The sequence below is a fragment of the Myotis myotis genome, unplaced genomic scaffold, assembly GCF_014108235.1.
Source record: "Myotis myotis isolate mMyoMyo1 unplaced genomic scaffold, mMyoMyo1.p scaffold_m19_p_33, whole genome shotgun sequence".
In the NCBI taxonomy this organism is placed as follows: domain Eukaryota; kingdom Metazoa; phylum Chordata; class Mammalia; order Chiroptera; family Vespertilionidae; genus Myotis; species Myotis myotis.
Window position 1 is genome coordinate 112424 of NW_023416339.1, and position 11080 is coordinate 123503.

Sequence of the window (11080 nt, forward strand, 5' to 3'; positions counted from 1 at the left end):
AGGGGGCACAAGCCATCCACGGGGACAGGAGGCAGCGCCCTCACCATCTCAGTTCCAACGTTGGGTAAGAAGTCTGGGACCATTTTGATTGAAGGTGAGTATCCGTATACTCACGCAAAGCAAGTAGACACAAGATTTCTTACTTACAGCCCTAGCCGGTTTGGCTCAGTGGATAGAGTGTCGGCATGTGGACCAAAGGGTGCTGGGTTCGATTCTGGTCAAGGGCTAATGCCTGGGTTGCAGGCTCCTTCCCGGTCCAGGTCCTGATCCTTGCCAGGGTGAGTGTAAAAAGCAACCAATCGATGTGTTTCTCTCACATGGATATTTCTTTCTTCCACTTTCTCTAAAAATCAATGGAAAAATACCGAGCGAGGATTAAAAAAAAGATTTCTTACTTACAGATCCCAGAAATGGGAGGGTGGGTGAGTACAATGAGCTGGGCAAAAGGCAGTCCTTCATCCAAGGTCACAAGCCAGCAGAAGACAGAGCAGGATAGCATTCACCTATTACTTATAAGGTGGTTAGGGAAGTGGTCACAAACTTTTTGCAGGTTTACTCTAAGTGGTTATTTTGTTTGTTTGTTTGTTTGTTTTAATCCTCACCCAAGGATATTTTTCCATTGATCTTTTAGAGAGAGTAGAAGAGAGAGAAAGACAGAGGGAAACATTAATGTGAGAGAAACACATCAATTGGTTGCCTCCTGCATGTGCCCTGATCAGGGCTCAACCAAGGTACATGTTCCTGACCGGAATCAAACCTGGGACCCTTAGGTCTGCAGGCCAGCGCTCTATCCACTGAGCCAAACTGGCTAGGGCTCAAGTGATTTTTATATAAATACTAGAGGCCTGGTGCATGAATTTGTGCACCAGTGGGGTCCCTTGGCCTGGCCTGCAGGATCCGGCCAAAACAAGCTCTCCAACATGAGGGGTTCCAGATTGTGAGAGGGTGCAGGCCAGGCCGAGGGACCCCACTGGTGCACGACCAGGGCCAGGGAGGGACGTGGGAGGTTGGCCAGCCGGGGAGGGACCTCACTCAGTCCGGATGGCTGGACCCTAGCAGCAAGCTAACCTATAGGTTGGAGCGTCTGCCCCCTGGTGGTCAGTGCACGTCACAGTGAGCAGTTGAGCATCCTTAGCATATCATTAGCATATTATGCTTTGATTGGTTGAATGGTCGACCGGTCGACTGGACAGCATATTTGGCTTTTATTATATTAGATATATATATACATATGTATATATATATATATTTACATATATATATTAATTTCAGAGAGAAAGGGAGAAGGAGAGAAACATCAATGATGAGAGAGAATCATTGATCAGCTGCCTCCCGCAAACTTGGCAACATGGACATGTGCCCCTGACCAGAATCGAACCCAGGACCCTTTAGTCCGCAGGCCAACACTCTATCCACTGAGCCAAACCAGCTAGGGCTCAAGTAGTTATTTAATTTATTTATTCTTTATTGTTATACATTATTATTTTTTTTTATTGTCTGAAGTTTTGCATATGTCCTCTTTTTCCCCAGTTCATCCCCCCACCCCAGCCATTCCCACCCTGGGCAAGCCCCCACTGCCCCAGTGCCTGTGTCCATTGGTTATACTAATATGCATGCATACAAGTCCTTTGGTTGCTCTCTAATCAAATGGTTATTTTAATTGGTGCCCAGGGAAGAGCAAATTAGGAACTTAGGGTGGAAACCTGACCTCCTTATCTAAGTGTGTATGTGTATTCAAAATAATAGAAGACAGACAAAAATGCTTTCCTGTTCCGGAAAAATGTTAAGCTCTGCTGAGCCTTGATTTTTATGTGCTCAACTCTTCTTTCCACAACTGTGGGGTCCTTCTTAGGAAGAACTCTTCAGTTCTTCCTGAGGGAAGGACTCAGGTCCCAACAGGCCTTTCTTGCTGACCTGTCTTAATGGAAAACAGCCTCTAGGGCAGCGGTTCTCAACCTGTGGGTCGCGACCCCTTTGGCGGTCGGACGACCCTTTCACAGAGGTCGCCTAAGACCATCCTGCATATCAGATATTTACATTATGATTCATAACAGTAGCAACATTACAGTTATGAAGTAGCAACAAAAATAATTTTATGGTTGGGTCACAACATGAGGAACAGTATTTAAAGGGCCAGAATAACAATGATGAAAAGGTTTGACTACTGACCTTTGTAATTATGAAGGTTTCTACACTTGACCTGAGCTCAAAAAAATAAAAAAAATAAAAAAAATAAAGGGCCAGAAGGTTGAGACCACTGCTCTATGGCAGGGGTCCTCAAACTACGGCCCGCGGGCCACATGCAAATACGAATATTGTATTTGTTCCCGTTTTGTTTTTTTTTTACTTCAAAATAAGATATGTGCCGTGTGCATAGGAATTTGTTCATAGTTTTTTTTTAAACTATAGTCCGGCCCTCCAACGGTCTGAGGGACAGTGAACTGGCCCCCTGTTTAAAAAGTTTGAGGACCCCTGCTCTAGGGTTTCAGCTGCCCTCATCTCATGCACATAACTTGGAGAGCAGCAAGAGGGCTCCCAGGTTTGTCTGTGGGTTTAAATCATGTTCCCCGTACAATTAAGTAGAAATACTGTGGTTCTGAAACATAAAGGCGCAGCCCACAGTTCTCCCCAAGTGGAATCTATTAGAGGCCCCTGTGATAAACTGTGCTGGTTCTCTTTCTCTGAGTTTGTGGAGTTTCAGTGAGTCCTGAAGAATTTATCCAAATACAGCACAGACACCATCACTAATGTATCATCAGGACAAAGTCTGTTGTCTAAAACAACCTTCACAAGCGAATGTAAAGATTTTTCTTGAACAGCTGATGCTTTGGCAGTACATTCAGCAATTTCCCCTAAAGTTCTAGACAAATTTCTGACCATATATTTACTTACACTGAAACCCACCATGGAATAAAATTCTCAAAAAATCTCATTTCTTCATTGTCAGAAACACTCTGGGGCAATTCTAGTTGTAATCTGTGATGTAAATGTAAGAGTGATGCCCAATACTGAGTCTCTGATTAAATGTGTAATGAAATGGGCATAATCAATGATCTGACTACGTAACACCTTCCAAGTTGGTAAGGATTTAAGCAATGTGTCCCTCATAGATTTTTCTGCCAACTGCAATTAAAAATTAATCCCAATGGGGCACAGATCATGGAGGTAGGCTAACAAGACTGATTGAATCAAGACTGAAAAATGTGAGCAATTAAGAAGGTTGGTGGAGTTAAATTGCATTGGCCTAAATAGCAAAAATTGCAAAGGAACAACTGTTGAAACCTGGGATGCGTGGGAGGCTCACTGTTGCATGTTATAAATGTTACCTCTTACATCTCTGTAGGTTTGATTGGTTGGGTGAGAAGTTCTAGAAGGAGTCCAGGAAAGTCTCACCCAATATGTAGGTTTAATATTACCATTGGTATTCAGAGTTAGGGGAGAAATGGTTGAGAAATTGGTAGTTACACATTGTAAAGGAGTTTTAGGTTCCTGAACAGAGAGAGGCTTCTTCTGACAAATCCAAGTTTGTCAAAATTGCTCCACTTGCAAGGGATTGGGATATGTGAATTGGGCAGTTATTCTTCCAGGAGAAAAGAAAAAGAAAAAGGAAATAATAACTGTTGTAGCAAGTGTTTGGTCTCCTATACTATATTCCTTGTTTGAGGGATAGAAAGAGATTGCTCAGAATATATGCAAAAAGAAAAGTCCAATAATTAGCATTGTAGTTGCAATGTATTCTACAAAGAAAGGATTCCTGGGATACAATCCAAAACCACCAATTAATAAGGTGATCATGTTTTAGTAGGGCAAGTAGCATAAGACAGGCAATATTCCAAAAGTTTCCTGAAAGGTAGGCATCTAAATTTCAATACCAACACATACTGCAAAAGAGCTTTTGAAACCTGGCTCTTAAAGGCATATAAGAGTTTCCAGATTAATTAACACATCTATCAACTTTGTTAGTGTGTGTGTGTGTGTGTGTGGTGAGAATGCTTAAGATCCGCTCTCTTAGCAATTTACAATTGCACAATCCAGTATATGTATATGAAACCATCATGTAATCTTCACATTTTTATTAGTGAATTACAGCTCAATAAAGCTGGGGGTGGGGGAGGGGAAGGATTTTCAGATGCATCTCAAATCTGATCTAAATTAAATTTCCTTCCAGTTGTACACCTGAGAATATAATGGCCACATCTCACACCCTGTGGTTAGAGAAGAGCCCTTGCACCCCGGCTAGGGCTTCTGCAAGTTCCCACCAGAGCCAAGTGCTCTGGGATTCTTACTAAAAGGACCAAATGAGAGGAGATGCGGAAGGGATGGGTAGGAGGCTCAGTGCTGTCAAGGATCAAAGATGAAAATGGAGCCAGACACTTCATTACAGATGGTGAGGTCATATTAAGTGCCCATGTGTCTAAACAAAGCTCACAGTTCCATGACTGGCCTCATAGCCTTACACCGAGCCCTAGGATGTAAGACCCTCTTGTTCCGTCAACCAAGTGTTAATGAATAAGAAGGCTTTGGCTGAAAATACATGGTAAAGATTTCTTCAAGTGTTTTTTAGTTTGCTACATGGAAACACAGCTAGACAAAATCCCAGGAGTGTTTGTTCCAATGAAGACGTAAAAGTTAAGAGTTCTCAGAGTAAAGTCACATGGTGGAGAAATATCTGCTGCATTCTTAGCCCTGGGATTGGCCCGGGGGCTTATCAGACAGATGCCAGGGGGTCTGGAGAAGGGATGCTAGGTGGCCTGGAGGATGGGCGCCAGGAGGTCTGGTGGCCTCCTGAGTCCTTTAGAAGATAATCCCAGGGTTATCTGCCAGTAAACAAGTGTCAGGCTATTGCACAGGACTGGAAACTTCAGACGTTTACGTTCTCAGGTGAGTTAAGACGAGAAAAAGGATCATTTCTTCATGCCTGCCTCAACCTTCATAATATTAATAATGTAACAGCTTGATTAAAATGACTGCACTATGTATTTCCCTATCACTCTTTCCCTCGGTTTCCGTCAGTCCCGGCCTGGGCCACCCTCTCGTCCCTACTGACCCGCTGCACCTGGAAGTTGAACCAGGAATGCTTTGTGCTCACCGACGCCTTGGCCTTATCACAGAGACCTGGGGACACAACGGGCAGCCCCGGGCCAGGAAAAAACGAATGTCTTTAAAGTCCAACGAACGCACCAGGCGGGGTCAGGCTCCCGCCCACCTGCTGGGGCTTGTTCTGCAGGCGAACAGCGTCCTCCGGGCGCCGGTGGGTCAGCCTGCGGGGCGTGGCCTGGAGCACGGCCGGTGGGGGGCACCGCCCGGGAGGTGGCGGGGCCGTGACAGCGGGCGTGCGGGTCCCTCTCTGCTCCGGGCGCACTTGGGGTCTGCTGGCGCCTGCCCTTAAAGGTCCCGGGCGGCCCTGCCGGAGCCTCTGTCCAGCTGTGATCGGCCCCGGTTGTGGAAGGACTCAGGCGACCCAGGAAATCTTAGAAATGGTGAGTGTGCGGGGCCGTGTACGGGGAGGAGGGTGGCGTGCGGCCTCCCGCCATCCATCGCCTCCCGGGTCTGCGGATCTCGGTCCCCTCCCGCACGCAGCGTCTGGGCTGGGCGCGCAGCGGGACCCGACGCCCTGTCCGGTCTCTGCGCGCGGATCTTCGGCCCCGGAGCCTCGGAGCCTGGCTGGGCAGCTTTGCGCCCCGCGTCTCCCCAGATGGTGCGGGGACCACGGGGAGGGTCGTCAGGGGACGACGGTGACTCAGTCTGCGGGGTTCCAGTGTGGGAGGAGCTGTGGTCTGTGGGCTACCCAGTCCCTCCTTCCTCCCCAAGCGTGACTGTTTTCTCCTTTGTTTCCCAAATGTTTGTTGTTTTTTTTTTGGGGGGGGGGGTGGGGGTGGTGAGTCTCAGATTCAGGAAACTCTGCCCCAGGCTAGCCTTTCCTGTGAATGTCAGTAAGTCCCTAAATACTCGAATCCTCCTCGCTTTCCCAAGCCCACTTCCCCCTTGGAGCCACAACATTAGGATGACTTGCTCTGTCCTCACGGATACTTTTCAAACAGACCCAATATTTCAATATTTTATCCTTTCCCCACAGAGTTAAGTGACTCTTTTTAAAAGAGTCACTTTTTTAAGTTTTTTAAAAAATATATATATTCTTATTGATTTCAGAGAGGAAGGAAGAGGGAGAGATAGAAACATCCATGATGAGAGAGAATCATTGATCAGTTGCCTCCTGCATGTCCCCTACTGGGGATTGAACCCTGAACCGGACATGTGCCCTGACCAGAATCGAACCCGGGACCCTTCAGTCTGCAGGCCTATGGCTCTAGCCACTGAGCAAACCAGCTAGGGCACGACTCATGTTTAGAGATTTATTTTTGTTGTGGATATTTTATAGGAGGGAAAGCCTAGACTAGTCACCTGGAAGGCGTTGTATGAAATCCCTGTCCCTCTTTCCCCAGGATCTTCTCGGGAAGTCCTTTGGGTGGAGGCGCCTGTTTGAAAGGTTTTCGGGTGCTGTGTTCTGTCAGCACCGGCCCTCCCTGAGCCTCCTAGATTTAGTCGCTGATTTAAGTTTACGTTTTCAACAGGGGTGGCCTATTTTGAATCATTAGAGTTGAAAAGACAGGATAAAATATCTCCAAAGAGCAAGGAAGGAAGTGAATTTCAGAAAAAAACATTCTAAGATTACATTCCATGTTTACAGAATTCTTTCCGCCTTTCTTCCCTGAGTGTATAGTAAGTCCCCGAGGCCTGTTTTCCACTTCTGGGTGTTTTCAAGTAAAATTTCAGGGCTTACCTTTGAGAGCAACTTCCAAGTGTTCAAGTCTGATTAACTATTTGCAAGACTAGTCATTTCCGTGCAAATAATAATTAACTTTTTTTTTTTCTAAAAGGAATAGGTATTTGTGGTTTTGTTGTTTTAGTTGAACTAGTACAAGTGCATCATAGTTTTCTTTCTTTCTGCATACAAGCTGGTTTTAAGTCATTTTGCTGGATTGTTCAAACACTGCGCTTGTGTCATTTAAAATATCAACCATGTTCCACAAGGTTGCTGTGGCTCAGTGGTCGACCCGTGCACCAAGAGGTCGCTGGATGGATTCCCAGTCCAGGCATATGCCCGGGTTGTAGGCTCTTGGGTGCAGGCTCGATCCCCAGGAGGAACGTGCAGAGGTGGCCAATCAATGCTTCTCTCATTGATGTTTCTCTTTCCCTCTCTCCCTTCCTCTCTCTTTAATATCAATAAAAACATCTTTTTTGTTTTGTTAATCCTCACTGGAGGATATTTTTCCCATTGATTTTTAGAGAGAGTGTAAGGAAGGGAGGAGGAAAAGAGAGAGAGATATTGACATCCCTCTTGCCAGTCCAGCCGCTGTGTGCGGGAGAGGACTGATGTCTGCAGACCCCGGAGGTGATGGTGCGGTGAGGGCGGCTTGCCACCCTAGTCTGACCAGCCCCTCATCCTCCTCTTCGTACACATCGATTGGTTGCTTCCTGCACGCTCCCTGACCCAGGCCAGGGATGGAACCTGCAACTGAGGTAAGAGGTATATTCGACTGGCAATTGAACCCGAGACCCTTCGGTCCACAGGCCAAGGCTCTAACCAGTGAGCAACCAGACGGGGCATAAAAGCATATTAAAACAAATCAACCATGTTCCAATGAAACTCCAAGGTGGAGCATAGACCTGAGGTCAGTGACCCCCCTTGAGCCTGCCAAGGGAAGTACTTGGAGGCCCACTGATCCTTGCTGGGGAGCTTCCCCCTGCAGGTGTCCTACCTGCTCACACCCAGCAGGGAAGGAGCCTTCACACTGAGAAGCTACAGGCCTGGAAAGCTGAGGGTGCAGGTGCACAAGGAGGGGGAGTGGGGATGCGGCCCTATCTAAGGCTGTGATTTCTTAACTCTAGACAGTTTTAGATTCTGTTTGAGTCTTGCATCCCCAGTGTGGGTGCACTCAGAGTGTCATTTGTGCACATTGAGGAAGTCTGTGAAAGTGAGGAGTCGGTGTCCTGGGTTAGGGATTGTGAATTTGGGAGTTCATTTAGTTCAGAACCTGACACTGAATCCAGCTGAGCATTCCTCACTGTGAGCTGAAGCCTGAGAGAGGGAGCAATTCCATTATTCCCCGGGGAGAGGAGGGTGTTGGAGCTACCAGACTTCACTCCTGGGGTTGCTCAGGTGTCCCTCCCTCTTTTCCCAGGGACTGGCCCACTGCAGGGGTTCTGTCTCAGACTGGAGAGTCTAGGACAGTGATGGCAAACCTTTTGAGCTCAGCGTGTCAGCATTTTGAAAAACCCTAACTTAACTCTGGTGCCGTGTCACATATAGAAATTTTTTGATATTTGCAACCATAGTAAAAAAAAAAGATTTATATTTTTGATATTTATTTTATATATTTAAATGTAATTTAACAAAGAAAAATCAACCAAAAAGATGAGTTCGCGTGTCAGAGGTTCGCCATCACGGGTCTAGGATGTAAACCTTCTGAAAGTGGATTTCCTTCTGTCCTGTGGGAAGCAGGCTGCTCATCTGAGCTGATTCCAATACTTATTTCTTTCCTTCGGATCCTTTATCCACTGAATACTGCAGCCTTTCGTGCTACTTTCCCTGAGCACTTTGTAATTCCATTCCCTGTGTGAGAAATAACACTTTCAGTGTCTTGGACTTAAAAAATATAAATTGAGACCTGGCCGTTGTGGGTTGATTCCTGGTCAGGGCACATACCTAGGTTGTGGGTTTGATCCCTGGTTGGGGCCTGTGCAGGAGGCCACAGATCAATGTTTCTATCTCACATTGATGTTTCTCTCTCTCTCTCTCTCTCTCTCTCTCTCTCTCTCTCTCTCTCTCTCATCATTAAAAATAATTTTTTTTAAAAGAGTGAATAAAGTTAGTTGAATCAAACAGGATTTTTGAAAAAATGTAAATTGATTGAGAGATCATGTTGGTAAGGCAAGTAGATAATGGAACTAAATAGAAGGTCAGTAAATAGTGGAACTAAATAGAATTTTTGGTACCTTCCAGGCTAGAAAACCTCAAGATGTGAGATGAATGTGTTTAAACTCTCAGGCCCATTTTTTCTTTTTACTTCGGTGTCTTTAATTCATATGAGGAAAGCTATCAAAACTTTTGTAAATATTTGAAAAATTTACTATGTTTAAACAGCTAAACCCAAACCCCAATTGTGTCATAATAGGCTACATATTTCTGAAAATACCTTTAAGTGAGATTAAGGGACAGGACAAACTAGGATGCAACTTGTCTTTTAGTTAGCAAGAGATTTAAATTTCTTCATTCGTATGGTTTACATTTTCGTAATCATTAGTATTAAAATAATTGAATCTTAAAATGGTTTCCTATGTTAAAAAGTTGTAATTAAAGAAATACTTGCCAAAACCGGTTTGGCTCAGTGGATAGAGCGTCAGCCTGCGGACTGAGAGGTCCCGGGTTCGATTCCGGTCAAGGGCATGTGCCTGGGTTGCGGGCACATCCCCAGTGGGGGATGTGCAGGAGGCAGCTGATCGATGTTTCTCTCTCATCGATGTTTCTAACTCTCTATCTCTCTCCTTTCCTCTCTGTAAAAAATCAATAAAATATATATAAAAAAAAAAAAAGAAAAGAAATACTTGTAGGTAGTAAAACATCCTATCTAATAAAAGAGAAACATGGTAATTAGCCGTACCTCCGCTACCCTTCCCATTGGCTAATCAGTGAGATATGCAAATTAATTGCCAGTCAAGATGGCGATAATCGCCAACAAAGATGCATACTCACAATGATGGGAGGCGAAATGGGAAGGACTGAAGAATGGTGATCAGCAACCCAGGCGGCAGGCAAGAGTTGGGGGGTGGGCTAAGGCCGCCTTTCCCCACCCCATAGCCGGTGATCACTATCGGAAAGCTGGGGTTGCCGGCTGGCCTGTGGCCAGCGATCACCATGGCGATCGGAGGGAGGGAGGGCCAAGCGCAGGCCAGGCGGCAACCGTGGACCCCCTGGGGGCGGGGTTGCCAGCCTGCGGTCCCCCAATCGCCATGGCCTTCGGAGGGCGGGAGGGCTGGATCACAGGCCATGCAGCAATCCTGGACCCCCACCATGGCAATCGGAGGGCAGGAGGGCCGGGCTCAGGCCAGGCGGCAACCTCGGACCCCCTGGGGGCTGGGGTTGCCGGCTGGCCTCCGGGCGATCGCCATGGCGATCGGAGGGCGGGAGGGCCGGGGCACAGGCCAGGCGGCAACCCCGGACTCCTGGAACCTCACTTAAAGGTTCTCTTAAGGCAGTTGGCGAGGGACCTCGGAGAGCCCCAGGGGGCCCTGGTGCCAGCAAAACTGAGAACTGGGGCAGCTCTCCCCAGGAAGGTCCAGGGAACAGCCACTGCAGCCCGCCCCCACCCCAGCGCAAGGCAGGGCACGCTGGGCCCGAGGACCCACCCGCTCCCAGAGGCCCCTCGCTTGCTCATGCAGCCCTGGTCACATCACCGGAGCAGCTATAAGGCACAGAAAGCACCAGGGACAGCTGCTTGCCCCCACCCGCATTTGCAAAGACAAGGCCGGAGGGTGTGAGGCCGGCTCACATCTCCTTCTCCCTCCTTTTGCTCCTCCTCTGGCTGCTTAGCTCGCCCAGCTTCTTATCCAGACTCCTCTGCAGCTGGGCCCACTTGGTGGGGTCCAGGGACCGGTCCTTGGCCCCACTGCCAGCGTACAGCACTGCCTCCCGGCCGATTCTCTGCCGGGCGTGGGAGTGGGCCCTCTCCCCACAGCCATGGATCTCGGGCAGGCAGTGGCTGAGGCAGTAGCGGTGGCTGCCGTGTGGGCAGAGCTGGCCCAGAGTCACGACGCTGGCCCGGCACTTGAGGAGGCCACAGGTGTTATCAGCCTTAATGGCAGCGGAGACCAGGGCGTCGAAGTCCTCCGTCGAGGGCAGATCCAGGGCCGGGGTCCTTTTGCATCTTTCTTCTTTCTCTTTTCTGGCAACTTCCGCAGGCCCGTGGGCCCTCCTTGGCTCGCTGCTCCTGCCTGCCCCTCTCCCTCTGCAGTCGCTCCAGGTGCACAGCCCTCAGGTCCACGCTGCTCGGCTCTTGTGGGGGGGGGAGGGGGGCGGGGG

General features: G+C 47.9%; 1 non-coding gene across 1 annotated transcript; it reads left to right on the plus strand.

Annotated features, from left to right (window-relative positions):
- The first annotated feature begins 2139 nt into the window (after positions 1–2139).
- On the plus strand, positions 2140–2209 carry LOC118652750. The gene has a single exon (XR_004966696.1). It is a non-coding gene; the product is annotated as a small nucleolar RNA U2-30 (small nucleolar RNA).
- The last annotated feature ends 8871 nt before the right edge of the window (positions 2210–11080 follow it).